Source organism: Oryctolagus cuniculus, chromosome 15 (assembly GCF_964237555.1).
Source record: "Oryctolagus cuniculus chromosome 15, mOryCun1.1, whole genome shotgun sequence".
Taxonomy (NCBI): Eukaryota; Metazoa; Chordata; class Mammalia; order Lagomorpha; family Leporidae; genus Oryctolagus; species Oryctolagus cuniculus.
In genome coordinates this window covers 18,395,726-18,411,193 of record NC_091446.1, presented here as the reverse complement: position 1 = coordinate 18,411,193, position 15,468 = coordinate 18,395,726, and positions in this window count along the sequence as shown.

The following is a 15,468-nucleotide window of genomic DNA, read 5'->3' as shown; positions in this document are numbered from 1 at the left end:
CATAAATGTGATGGTCACTATCTCTCATCTCATAAACATATGCCTGCAAGTTTTTCTTAATTTTTTAAAGAAGTGCTTAACTGATAAACAAAAAGTACACATATTTTGGGGGTACCGCATGATGCATACGTGTTACACATATATACTGGGTATTCTTCACTGAGTAATCCTCTCAAACATCTCACATTTCTTCATGATGAGAACACTAAAATCTTATCTTCTAGATTTTCTTTTTTATAGTTATATACAGTACATCAGCATTATCTGTAGTCAGTTCACTCTGTGATAGAACCCAATCTCCCTATCTATCACTTCTTCTCTCCCCAGCCTCTGGTAACAACCATCATACTTCTGATGTCTATAAGATCACCTTAATTTAAGACCCCACCCAGGACTAAGATCATGTGATACTTGTCCTGTGCTTGGCTTATTTCACTTAGCATAATGATCTCTAATTACCTCCTCCTCAGAAACAGCAAGATGGCATCATTTCTCATGGCTTAGTAATATTCCATGGTATATATATACAACATCTCCTTGATCCATTCATCAGTGGACAGAGACCTGAGTAGTTTCCATTTCTTGGCTATTATAAATACTGCTGCAATAGCTGCCTATTTATTATTTGAAAAAAATCAGAGTTCTCCAGCTATTCCTCCTCCTTTTTAACAGTGCATTGGGCCAGATAACGTCCACCTTCCACCAGCCAGTGAGGATGAGCACTCATCTTCTAAAGCAGTCAGCAAGTCCCTCTCCACCACCCCATGGAGAACTGTCTGGACACACATTATTGCCACGGTGCCCTTTATCTTAATGGCTGTGATGATCAGCTCTTTTCCAATGGGACATGGATGGGTATAAATGGGCATAGCATCTTTACACCACCATCTGGCAACAAGAGCCCTCAGCTCCCTTAGGATCTCCAGCTCCCCAAAGTAGCCTGCCTTCTAAGCAATTGGCTACAGCTTTCCCTTTGCAAAAGGAAAAACAAAGAAAAGGTTTATCCACAGGTTTTGATGAGATGGAGAAGAGAAATTCACCCCTGCTTCATATTCTGCACCACTGCTGGAGAAAATGGCACATGATGCCCAGGCAAAAGATCCTGTGCTCCTTTTCTGACTTTGAGATTTGGAAGAAAGCAGTTTTGAGAAAGTAAATTAGAAAGTGAGTGAAGCCTGTTGATTTCTGATTAAGCCAGATGGTGAGGAAGGGCTGAACATAAATTGCTTAAGTGGTACCAACCTTACTTCACTGTTATTCTTCCAACAGGGTGAGCACCTTTCAGAGGATTTGGGTCCGTCTATGCTGACTCTGTGAGTCTGTGTGCATACACACATGTACACATGCCACATGGTTATACACATCAATTTGTGTTTAATGGAAAGTGTTCAGGTAACATTTTGTGATCAAACAGGAGACATTGTTGGGGCCATAAGGAAACAAACAATGAATGCAGATGCTCAAACCGAGGAGAGCAATCAACAAGAAGTCCTAATTTCAGTTTTCCTTCTGGTGGGAATTCTCCTACTTATACACTCACTCCTTTCTTATTTCAATTATCTGAACATCAAAGGTAGTTTGGGGTTAAGATGTTAAAGTATGATTTTATTTCTCTTATTGCCTAAAAAGAATATATAAATTGTACAACAAATATTTATATCTACTATAAACACTGTGTTTTTCTATAAAAGGGCATATTTTATCTCAAATTTGTCTCTTATAGCTATAATTCTTGGCACTTAGCCAATCTAACTCTACCATCTTTTTTGAGCCTAGGTATTTCAAACGTACAGCCAGGAATAAAGGTATGTTTGTACTGATTTTTCCAATGAAAAATTAGAAAATCTTGTTGAGTCCTACATTGTGGTGCATCAAGTTAAAATGCTCCTTGGGATGTGAGCATTCCATATGTGCACCGATTTGAGTCCCAGCTGCTCCACTTCTGATCTGGCTCCCTGTTGATGCACCTGAGAAAGCAGCAAAAGATGGCTCTAGTGATTGGGCCCCTGCACCCACATGGGAAACGCAGATGGAATTTCAGGCTTCTGGCTTCAACCTGATCCAGTCCCAACAATGCAGCCATTTTGGGAGTAAACCAACAGATGAGAGATCCATCTGTCTATCATTCTCTCTAACTCTGCTTTTTAAATAAATGAGTACATCTTAAAAACAAAGAAAAATCCACTTGTACATTGGCTTGAATTTGAGTTTGTCTGCAACTCCCTTCTTTGGGCACCATATTGCTCCTTGTTACACCAGGAAAATCCGACATTGTTTCTCCTAGACCAGTTGGTTTAAGAAATGGCATGGGACCCAACAGGCTGTATGATAGTATGATTCTAGCCACTTTGCTAGGTTCCACAGAAAGACTCAAGCTCCTTTCTGCTGGATTTGTATCTGGAAAGATGGGAAACTGGAGTTGGTGCCATCATATTTGGACCTGTGAACAGAAATACTCCTGAAAATATAGTCAATACCAAGGAAGTAAAGCCATGGGTGAAGAAAATGACACACAGGTTCCTGGAGATAGTGTGAACCCACAAATTGCCAGCTGGGCCTCCATTTTGAGCCTACAGCATCCAACGAAATCCTCCCACATCCTTGCTCTTTAACGTAAGCCAATCTGGGCTCAATTTTCTATCACCTAAAATAGAAAAGTCTCAACAAAAATCACAGAACTATTTTTCTGCTATTGTTCAACTTCCCTTTTCTTTTCAAACAGTTTCATTTAGGTAGAACAGCAAATGATAACTTGCGCAAATTTAGTGTAAAATCTACTAAGCCTTGACTTATGGACAAGTGTGTGCCCCAGGAAGCCATTCCCACGATCACAACAGTGAACACATCCATCATCCTCCAGATTCTCTCCACCTCTTCATATTCGTTCATCTAACCACATTTTCATCTAACCACTTTCAATTTACTGTGATTATTTTGAGATCTATTAATATGGTTGCATTATTAATAGCTCACTCATCTTTATTGATAAGTAGTATGCCACTGTGTGTGTGTGTGTGTGTGCGTGTGCACGCGTGTATCACAGTATTTTACCATGTTCACCTGTTGGTGATATTTTGATTGTACCAGTTTGGAGCTATTACAAATAAAGCTGCTATGAACATTCCTACACGAATCTTCCGATGGAAATATACTTTCGTTACTCCTAGATAAATACCTGGAAATGGAGTGACTGCATCCTCTGATGTAGGATTAACCATGTAAAACATTGTTAAACTGTTTGCCAATGCGAATGAACCATTTTAATCCCCTTCAGTTATGCATGAGAGTTCTAGATCTACCCCATCCTCATCAACACTTGGTATGGTCTGGCTTTGTGGTTGTTTTTTTTATTTTTATTTTTTTTGACAAACCCATATGTGGTTCCACAATTCTCAACTGCATGTCCTTAATGATCAACTACACTGGGATTCTTTTCATAGACTTATTTTCCATCTTTTTATCTCCCAAGATGAATTACCTGTTTAAATATTTTGTCTACCTTTTGAATTAGGTTGCTTGTTTACTTATTGAGATTTTATGTAAGTTCTTTATCAAATACAGGATTTGGAAGTATTTTCTCCCTATCAACAACATCAAAGAGTATATGTTCCTATTTTTAAATAAAATCTAAATTTTTTTTTAACTTTTATTTAATGAATATAAATTTCCAAAGTACGACTTATGGATTACAAAGGCTTCCCACCCATATCGTCTCTCCCACCCGCATCCCTCCCCTTTCCTACTCCCTCTCCCCTTCCATTCACATGAGGATTCATTTTCGATTTTCTTTATATACAGAAGATCAGTTTGGCATACATTAAGTAAAGATTTCAACAGTTTGCTCCCACACAAACATAAAGTGAAAAATAATAGATGATTTTTTTTTAAATGATGATGAAATCAGATCAGACCTATTGTCATGTTTAATCCCAGTGAGAGTCAAGTTGGGAATTGATAATTTCTTCTTTTTTTTTTTTTACAGAAGATCAGTTTAGTATACATTAAGTAAAGATTTCAACAGTTTGCACCCCCATAGAAACACAAAGCGAAATATACTGTTTGAGTACTCATTACAGCATTAAGTCTCAATGTACAGCACATTAAGGACAGAGATCCTACATGAGGATTAAGTGCACAGTGACTCCTGTTGTTGACTTAACAAATTGACACTTCTGTTTATGGCATCAGTAATCTCCCTATGCACCAGTCATGAGTTTCCAAGGCTATGGAAGCCTTTTGAGTTCACCGACTCTTATCTTGTTTAGACAAGGTCATAGTCAAAGTGGAGGTTCTCTCCTCCCTTCAGAGAAAGGTACCTCCTTCTTTGAAGACCTGTTCTTTCCACTGGGATCTCACTCACAGAGATCTTTCACTTAGGTTTTTTTTTTTTTTTTGCCAGAGTGTCTTGGCTTTCCATGCCTGAAATACTCTCATGGGCTTTTCAGCCAGATTGGAATGCCTTTAGGGCTGATTCTGAGGCCAGAGTGCTGTGTAGGACATCCACCATTCTATGAGTCTGCTGAGTATCTCGCTTCCCATGTTGGATCACTCTCCCCTTTATTTATTCTATCAGTTAGTATTAGCAGGTACTAGACTTGTTTATGTGCTTCCTTTGACTCTCAGTCCTTTCATTATGATCAATTGTGAACTGAAATGTATCACTTGGACTGGTGAGATGGCATTAGTACATGCCACCTTGATGGGATTAAATTGGAGTCCCCTGGTATGTTTCTAACTCTACCATTTGGGGCAAGTCAGCTTGAGCATGTCCCAAATTGTACATCTCTTCCCTCTCTTATTCCTACTCTTATGTTTAACAGGGATAACATTTCAGTTAAATTTCAACACTTAAGAATAACTGTGTATTAATTACAGAATTAAACCAGTCATATTAAGTAGAACAGACAAAAAAAACTACTAAGAGGGATAATGAATTAAGTTGTTCATTAACAGTCAGGGCTATGCTGATCAAGTCACCATTTCTCATAGTGTCCATTTCACTTGAACAGGTTTCCTTTTTGGTGTTCAGTCAGTTGTCACCAATCAGGGAGAACATATGGTATTTGTCCCTTTGGGACTGGCTTAATTCACTCAGCATGATGTGTTCCAGATTCCTCCATTTTGTTGCAAATGACTGGATTTCGTTGTTTCTTACTGCGGTATAGTATTCTAAAGAGTACATATACCATAATTTCTTTATCCAGTCTACCGTTGATGGGCATTTAGGTTGGTTCCAGGTCTTGGCTATTGTGAATTGTGCTGCAATAAACATTAGGGTGCAGACCGCTTTTTTGTTTGCCAATTTCATTTCCTTTGGGTAAATTCCAAGGAGTGGGATGGCTGGGTCGAACGGCAGGGCTATATTCAGGTTTCTGAGGAATCTCCAGACTGACTTCCATTGTGGCTTGACCAGTTTGCATTCCCACCAACAGTGGGTTAGTGTCCCTTTTTCTCCTCATCCTCACCAGCATCTGTTGTTGGTAGATTTCTGTATGTGAGCCATTCTCACCGGGGTGAGGTGAAACCTCATTGTGGTTTTGATTTGCATTTCCCTGATTGCTAGTGACCTTGAACATTTTTTCATGTGCCTGTTGGCCATTTGGATTTCCTCTTTTGAAAAATGTCTATTGAGGTCCTTGGCCCATCTCTTAATTGGGTTGTTGGTTTTGTTTTTGTGGAGTTTCTTGATCTCTTTGTAGATTCTGGTTATTAACCCTTTATCTGTTGCATAGTTTGCAAATATATTTTCCCATTCTGTCGGTTGTCTCTTCACTCTCCTGACTGTTTCTTTTGCAGTACAGAAACTTCTCAATTTGATGCAATCCCAATAGTTGATTTTGGCTTTGACTGCCTGTGCCTCCCGCGTCTTTTACAGAAATTCTTTGCCTGTGCCAATATCTTGAAGAGTTTCTCCAATGTTCTCTAATAACTTGATAGTGTCAGGTCATAGATTTAGGTCTTTAATCCATGTTGAGTGGATTTTTGTGTAAGAGGTAAGGTAGAGGTCTCGCTTCATGATTCTGCACGTGGAAATCCAGGTTTCCCAGCACCATTTATTGAATAGACTGTCCTTGCTCCAGGAATTAGTTTTAGATCCTTGATCAAATATAAGTTGGCTGTAGATGTTTGGGTTGATTTCTGGTGTTTCAATTCTGTTCCATTGGTCTATCCATCTGTTTCTGTACCAGTACCATGCTGTTTTTATTACAACTGCCCTTTAGTATTTCCTGAAATCTGGTATTGTGATGCCTCCAGCTTCGTTTTTGTTGTACAAGATTGCTTTAGCTATTCGAGGTCTCCTGTGTCTCCATATGAATTTCAAACCATTTTTTCCAGATCTGAGAAGAAGGTCTTCGGTATCTTGATTGGTATTGTATTGAATCTATAAATTGCTTTTGGGAGAATGGACATTTTGATGATGTTGATTCTTGCAATCCATGAGCATGGAAGATTTTTCCATTTCTTGGTATCCTCTTCTATTTCTTTCTTTAAGGTTTTGTAATTTTCATCATAGAGATCTTTAACGTCCTTGGTTAAGTTTATTCCAAGGTATTTGATTGTTTTTGTAGCTATTGTGAATGGGATTGATCTTAGAAGTTCTTCCTCAGCCATGGCATTGTCTGTGTATACAAAGGCTGTTGATTTTTGTGCATTGATTTCATACCCTGCTACTTTGCCAAAATCTTCTATGAGTTCCAATAATCTCTTAGTAGAGTTCTTTGGATCCTCTAAGAACAGAATCATGTCATCTGCAAAGAGGGATAGTTTGAGTTCTTCCTTCCCAATTTGTATCCCTTTAATTTCTTTTTCTTGCCTAATGGCTCTGGCTAACACTTCCAGAACTATATTGAATAGCAGGGGAAAGAGTGGGCATCCCTGTCTGGTACCAGATCTCAGTGGAAATGCTTCCAACTTTTCCCCATTCAATAGGATGTTGGCTGTGGGTTTTTCATAGATTGCTTTGATTTATTGAGGAATGTTCCTTCCAAACCCAGTTTGCTTAGAGTTTTCATCATGAACGGGTGTTGTATTTTATCAAATGCTTTCTCGGCGTCTATTGAGATAATCATATGGTTTTCCTTCTGCAGTATGTTAATGTGGTGTATCACACATTGATTGTCTTGCGCACATTAAACCATCCCTGCATACCAGGGATAAATCCCACTTGGTCTGGGTGGATGATCTTTCTGATGTGTTCTTGCATTCTCTTGGCGAGAATTTTATTGAGGATTTTTGCGTCTATGTTCATCAGGGATATTGGTCTGTAATTCTCTTTCAGTGCTGCATCTTTTTCCAGCTTAGGAATTAAGGTGATGCTGGCTTCATAGAAAGAATTTGGGATGATTCCCTCTTCTTCGATTGTTCTGAATAGTTTGAGAAGAATTGGAGTTAGTTCTTCTTTAAATGTCTGGTAGAATTCAGCAGTGAATCCATCTGGTCCTGGGCTTTTCTTTGTTTGGAGGGCCTTTATTACTGTTTCAATTTCTGTCTCAGTTATGAGACAATTATGGGTCTGTTTAGATTTTCTATGTCTTCCTGGTTCAATTTAGGTAGGTTGTATGTGTCCAGGAATCTATCCATTTCTGATAGGTTTCCCTGTTTGCTGGCATACAAGTCCTTGTAGTAATTTCTGATGATTCTTTTTATTTCTGTGGCGTCTGTTGTTACATTTCCTTTTTCATCTCTGATTTTATTGATTTGGGTCTTTTGTCTTCTTTTTTTAGTTAGTTGGGCCAATGGGGTGTCAATTTTGTTTATTTTTTGAAAAAACCAGCTCCTCGTTTGCCTAATATTTTGTAATGTTTTTCTTGATTCAATCCTGTTGATTTCTTGTCTGATTTTAATTATTTCTCTTCTCCTACTAGATTTGGGTCTGGTTTGCTGTAGGTTTTCTAGATCCTTGAGGTGCATTGAAAGCTCATCTATTTGGTGCCTTTCCAATTTCTTGATGTAGGCACCTATTGATATAAACTTTCCTCTTAACACTGCTTTTGCTGCGTCCCATAAGTTTTGGTTTGTTGTGCTGTTATCCTCATTTACTTCCAGAAAATTTTTGATTTCTCTTTTAATTTCTTCTATGACCCATTGTTCATTCAGGAGCATGTTGTTCAATCTCCATGTGTTTCTGTATGCTCTAGGGATTCCTGAGTTGCTAATTGCCAACTTCATTCCTTTATGGTCTGAGAAGCTGCATGGTATGATTCTAATTCTTTTGAATTTGCTGAGACTTGCTTTATGGCCTAGTATGTGGTCAATCCTAGAGAAGGTTCCATGTACTGCTGAGAAGAATGTAAAATCTTTAGCTGTAGGATTGAAAGTTCTGTATATATCTGTTAGATCCATTTGGGCTATAGTGTCGTTTAAATCTACTGTATCCTTGTTGATCTTCTGTCCTATCAATCTGTCTATTTCTGAGAGTGGAGTATTGAAGTCCCCCAGTACTATTGTATTGGGGTCTAAGTCTCCCTTTAAGTCCGTTAACAAATCTTTTAGATAAACCGGTGCCCTGTAGTTAGGTGCATATACATTGATAATTGTTATATCTTCTTGTTGTATTGATCCCTTAATCATTACATAGTGCCCCTCTTTGTCTCTCTTAACAGTTTTTGTGGTAAAGTTTATGTTGTCCGATATTAAGATGGCTACGCCCGCTCTTTTTTCATTTCTGTTGGCATGGTATATCTTTTTCCAGCCTTTCACTTTCAGTCTGTATGCATCTTTATTGGAAAGATGTGTTTCTTGTAAGCAGCAAATAGATGGGTTTTGTTCCTTAACCCAATCAGCCAATCTGTGTCTTTTAACTGGACAGTTCAGGCCATTAACGTTCAATGTGACTAATGAAAAGTGGTAACTTTGCCCTGCCATTTGCCAAAGATAAGTTCTAATATATGCTTTGAATTCCCTGTGATCTTTTGCTGTGAGGTTTCCTTCCTTTACCTTCTTTCATAATGATGACCGTGTTTCTGTGTTTCTGTGTGTAACACATCTTTAAGCATCTGTTGCAGGGCTGGACGAGTGGCAACAAATTCTTTCAATTTCTGTTTGCTATGAAAAGTCTTTATTTCACCTTCATTCACAAATGATAGCTTTACAGGATGTAATATTCTGGGCTGGCAGTTTTTCTCTCTTAGTACCTGGGCTATATCTCGCCATTCCCTCCTAGCTTGTAGGGTTTCTGATGAGAAGTCAGCTGTGAGTCTGATTGGAGATCCTCTGAGAGTAATCTGACGTTTCTCTCTTGCACATTTCAGGATCTTTTCTTTATGTTTCACTGTAGAGAGTTTAATTACAACGTGTCGTGGTGAGGATCTCTTTTGGTCGTGTTTATTAGGGGTTCCGTGAGCTTCCTGTACTAGGATGTCTCTGTCCTTCTCCAAACCTGGAAAGTTCTCTGCTAGTATCTCACTAAAAAGGCCTTCTAATCCTTTCTCCCTCTCCATGCCTTCAGGAACTCCTAGAACCCAAATGTTGGTTTTTTTAATAGTATCCTGCAGATTCCTGACAATATGTTTTAGATTTCTAATTTCCTCTTCTTTTCTTTGGTCTGACTGTATCCTTTCCTGTTCTCTGTCTTCTAAGTCTGATATTCTCTCTTCTGCTTCACCCATTCTGTTTGTAAGGCTCTCTATTGTGTTTTTCATTTGATCTATTGAATTCTTCACTTCATTATGATTTCTCGTCACTATCACAGTTTCCTGTTGTACTAGTTGTTTCGTTTCATTTTGATTCCTCCTTAATATTTCATTTTCACGAGAGAGATTTTCAATCCTGTCCAATAAGGATTTCTGTAGTTCAAGAATTTGTTTTTGAGAACTTCTTAATGTTCTTATCAATTTTTTGAGATCTGCTTCTTGCATTTCTTCTATGTCATCATCTTCGTTTTTGTGTTTGTTATTTGGCATATTGGAGATATTTGGTTTCTTCACTGTGGTGCTTTTTCTTGTTATACTATGACTCTAGATTAAGTGGACTATCTGTTTTTGATGGAGCCTTAGGGCTTGAGATGGGTGTGGCCTGAGAGCTCTGTTTGGTGTGCCAAAGGTGACACTCCCAGGTTAGGCATGGTAAATCTCTCTCTCTCTCTTTTTTTGATTCAAAAGGGAAGGAATTCTGCACAGCTGAACAAAGTTGGAGGTAGTTAGCAGGCAAATGATATACCCACAGGAACCAGAGATCGGAAGCTCTTTCCCAAGGACCACACAGGGAATCTGTTCAGCCCTCAGAGTGGGCTCAAATTCTCCTTCAGTCTCCCACTGGGTTGCCAAAGTTACGGAATTGTAGCGTCTCTGGAGAGTACGCACGTGAATTCCGTGAGTTCTCTCCCCCACTGTCTCTTTTTTCACAGTCTCAGTTCAGTAGCACCACAAATTTACTAGGTCCTAATCTCCTGTTAATTCGCCCCACCCAGAGTCAGGTTTTTCTGCTAGGCTCAGGGCCGGTGCAGACCTGAGGTCGCTCTGCTTATGACGTATATCCAAGATGGTGCCTGCTCTTTGTCTTGCTCGCCCTTGAGAGGCGAGCGGAGAGAGAGCAACCCGTGTCCGTACCAGTCACCTTTTTTTTTTCTCTCTCTCTCTCTTCCAGTTAGCCTGGTGAACTTTTCCCCCCCGGGGGTCATTCCCTCTAGTCTCCTCTCTCCGCTTGCCTGCCGGTGTCTCGGGCTATTGAGGTTCGGCTCACCTCGTGTTCCAGCGCTGGTGTGTTGAGTCTACCGCTGGTGTCCCAAACTGTAGGCTCCCACGCTCTCCACGCAGGTCCACTGTGAATCACGTGTTCCAGAAGAGTTTCTTCTGCTGTTTCCTCCCCTACTCTTCCTTGAACCTGCAGTATCTCCACTTTTATTAAACTATCTCTCCCCAGACTATCAGTGTGCTCCCTTCCTATTCCGCCATCTTGCCCGTGTGCCTAAAACCTAAATTATTATATTTTGCTTTTATATACCACACTATTGGGCGTGCAACTAGGACATCTTTGTCTAACCCAAGGTCACAAAGAATTTCTCCAAGCTTGTCCATGAGAAGTTTTATAATTTTAGGTCATACATGTAGATTTATAATCCATTTTGAGTTTACTCTCAAAGGTTCATATTCTTTATTATTGAATGCAGTTAATTTTTTGAAACAGCTTTATACTTGCAAATCTTGGTTTTAAGTTGTGTTAGTTGCAATAAAAGCAACATTTAATCTAGGGATAATTTTGCTCCCTTACTGAGGCAAAATCCTTCTGAACACGGTTTCCAAGGCCCTGTAAATTATAAGTTTTCCATGCTGGCTGGTGGGAGTAGGAATTACAAGAGGGCCTAAAAGCATTTGTGGAAAATAGAATTTAAAAGTAAGTTTATTCTGATGCCAAAAGGAAAAAGAAAAAGAAAACACACCTTGAAATCCATGCATAGTTTTTTCAGCCTATGCATTTTCCATGAACTTTGTGAAAACCCTTCATATTTCTTGCCTTGTGGCAACTCTGTAGACTGCTCCTTCTAATGCTCGTGTGTGGCCCATTCCCAGCCTCAGTTACGTAATCTGCTGAGTAATCCAGGCATCCCGAGTGAGGTGCTCTCCTCGTGCATGCTCTGCCCTCAGGACCCTGCTTTGTCCTCCCCAGACTCGCAGCTCAGCCTCCCCAAGGGGGGAGACCCCTGGGCTCCACCCCATCTCCTGTCTGCACTATGGCCTTGAAACTCCCCTCCCCCCACCTGCAGTCAACAAGCTGGGCAATCATAAGACCCACCTTGTCTGCTTCCTTTGACTGAAATAGCTGTCACTCCCTGCCTGGTAACCAATGTCTTCAACATGAGTGTCCTATATATTGTGTTTTTTCAGCTGTTTGATGAGAGAATGTAAATGTAGCCTCTGCTATTCCTTATTGGTTGGAAGTAGAAGTCTCCCACAAGATGATTTTTGAGAAATTCTAAAATGTTGTCAAGGTTTCCTATTCTAAATAGACCAACCATTTGAAAGTCTATCATATATACGGCCAATAACTCTCTCAGTTTGATCCATCTGCAAACATTTGGCTAGGAAAAAATTTAATTTGTTTGTATTTCCACTTCCTTTATAAAATTGATCTCTAGAATTCATTGATATAACCTCAGGCTAATACAATCAAACACAGAGGTCTGTTTATGGATTTTTAAATATTTGTATTTTTAAGCAAGATTTATTTTTACTTATTTGAAAGGCAGAGTGACATAGGGAGAGGGAAAGACAGAGAGAGAACATCTTGCATCTACTGGTTCACTTTCCAAATGGCCACAATAGATAGGTCTGGGCCAGACCAAAACCAGGAGCTTAGAACTCCATCTGGGTCTCCCACAAAGGTAGCAGAGTCCCAAGTACTTGAGCCATCTTCAGATATCCTAGGTATCTTAGCAGGGAGCTGTATCAACAGTGCAGCAGCCTAAACTTGAACCAGTGCTTTGATACAGGCTGCCAGCATTACAGGTAGTGGCTTAACCTGATGTATCACAACACCAGCCCCAGATAGTATTTGTAAAGCAGTTAGAGGCACTGGGAGAAAGGGATCGGGGAAAATATTAGTGAACAAAGAGACAAAATCCCTGACCTTAGGAAAGTACCTTTTACATGAACTACTAGAGACAAGTGCTTTACATAGATTAATTCTAGACCTTACAGCAAACTTATTAATCAGAAACAATGAGCACCCTCCAGTTAACAATGAGGTAATTGAGGTAAAGAGTTTGCATAACTTATCCAAGAGAACATAGTAAGAATCAGAGCTAGGATCAATCCAGGCAGTTTAGCTACTGGATCTTTGCCCTGGACCACTATATGGCACTGTCCTTGAATTTGTCAATAATACATCATGTTGTAACATTTCAGGATTTATAAACACTGCAAGAGTAGAACGAGCAAGGTGAGGAGATAATGATGGAACACACAGCCCTACAGAGTAGACCATGCAAAGCATTTTTGAAGAGGTGACATTTGAGGTCAAGAGTTGAATAGGGCAAAGAAGAGAGCTACTTCAGTGATCTAGAGAAGAGCTTTTCAGGCACAGGATGTAGCATGTTCAAAGGCCCTGAGACAGAAATGTTTGATATCCTCAAGGCACAGCAAGAAGGCTTGTGTGGCTGGAGCAGTGTGAGAAGGTAAATCCAGATGACTGAGAACAGGAATTGACATGGTTTCTATCAGATGCCTACCACAATGCTTGACAAGTAGCAGAAATTCCACCAGAGGCAGTAAACTGTTATTGCCATCATTGTTCACACAAGCACTCTGAGAGATCCATGACTAAAGAGGAAGTGGGTACCCTCCATAGATTGAGTTCATCAGGAAAGCCTACTTAGAATTAGGACTCTGGTTGAGCATCTGAGAATAAGTCCTTTCCCTCTTTCCCAGTGGTGCTGAGACCTCTTCCACCATAACCTGGGAACCCACATGGATGGACCTTGAGGCTTGAGGAGTTGACCCAAAGCTATACACTTAGGTGCCAGGCAGCTGATGGGAAAGAAATGAAAAGTCAACTTTTTCTTCTGGACAGATTTTCTTTGGCTTTGATTTGAGCTTCTTTCTTCTAGACTTTGATCTCAGAGTTGCTCCATTCCATGGCCCATTTTTTTATTTCCTTTTAGACCTCCAAGGAAATATTCAATGAAGATGCTCATCAGGGCTTTAACCTAGATGGAGAAAATTAAATCAGAGTTAGTAAAAACCCCAATGGCCTTTCCACTGATAAGTTTCCATTTGCACCTTTCTTTCCTAGCAGGGACAGCGCTTCTGCAAGTCCAAATGGCACTGAGAAGGCAGGGAGGGGGGAAGTAGCTTCCTTGCACTTAAGTGCCAGAGACATCGGCAGCTCATCATGGGGGGACCCGCTGCTCACTGCATCCTTGAGGTCAGAAGCACAGCACGGAGGTCATGAGCAGAACTCTTCCAAAATGAAACACAGGTTTTCTGAAATAACTGCCTAGTCGGCTTTCTCGGGCAACACTCAGCTCGCAGCTTCCTTGACCCTCCTCACTTGTAACATGAGATGCCTCGTATTCCTGGAACCTGCTTTCAGCTCCAACCTGTTGGAAGGAAGGTTAGGAGGTGCAGACTATGGTCCTCCTAGCAGACCCACTTAAATAGAATCTCTGAGAGCAGCACCTCAAGGTCAAAGTCACTAAGTGATGGAGTCCAAAGGTCATTACAGACGAGGCCTCAGGCACCGGGATGAGGTCCTCTCTTGAGAGAGCTTCTGGAAAGTTCAGCAGAGTGAGAGTCAGCCAGTGGTTCACAGTGCACTCTGAGCAGACATTGACCTTGAGAGCCCCAACAATGCAGATGCCTGGGCTCCCACTCCTCTGATTCTCCAGCCACCATCTGGGTAAGGCCCAGTCTTCTCATTTATGTATTTCCTCTCATTGCTTTTAATTTTCCAGTATTATCCCAAAAAAGCAGGCAAGGTGGAGAGTCTCCCATCACAGAACAGGAGTAGCACCATCAGAGGCCACAGGGCTGGATGAGAGAGGCAGGCCACTGGCACTGATGACATGGGAGCCTCAGCCCCATGCGGAGGGCAGCCACTACTCAGCTGGCAGCTCCTGCCACATGGGGACGAACTTCCAGTTTTTCCAATCCCTCTTTTTTGCCAAGGTGAGTCAGAAATAAGGATTTTATCATGGAACTGTCTGATGTTTAAAAGTCTATGAACTACACAGATCATGTAAATCACCACGTGCTCAGAGCAGCCCACATCTGTGGGCTGGGACACTGGGAGAGCCAGGCTGCGACTTCTGCTCCATTTCTCGACCTGTGGATTATGATCAGAGGCCTTTTCATGGTGACCTCTTCTTGGAGGCCAGCTTTGAATTTGAAAGAGCTCAGAGGTTTGTGTGTTGCTCCTTGCTCTCCCCTCTTCACAGGGTTTCTGTGCCTTGACAGGAGATCGTCAACCCGAGAAGTTGGTTTCGTAATTAATAGTTAGAAAAGTGTATTCCTGAGGGCTGCGTTGGTGGTGCATCAGGTTAAGGCACCGCTGGGGATAGTGGCATCCCATATCGGAGCACTGGTTTGAGCCCTGGATATTCGGCTTTTGACCCAGCTCCCTGCTAATGTGCCCAGGAAGGCAGTGGAAGATGGCCCAAGCACTTGGGCCCCTGTCACTCATTTGGGAAACCTGAATGGAGTTCCAAGCTCTTGACTTCAGCTGATCTAAGCCCCTGCGATTGAGGTAACTTATGAAGTCGATCAACAGTTAGAAGACTGATCTCTGTTTCCACTTCTCTATTCCTCCCTCTTTCTCTGTGGCTCTGCCTTTCAACTAAATAAATCTTGAAATTAAAAAAGAAAGCATATTCTCCATATTATTTCCTCTTTTTGCAGAATTTTTCAACTATAGATCAGTAATATATTTAAGAGTATCATTCTTATGAATGATATGTAAGTGAGTTTTCCCCTATCAAACTCATTATTACCAGTAGTCGTATCTCATTCAGTCTGTCTACTGCAGTTAGATCAG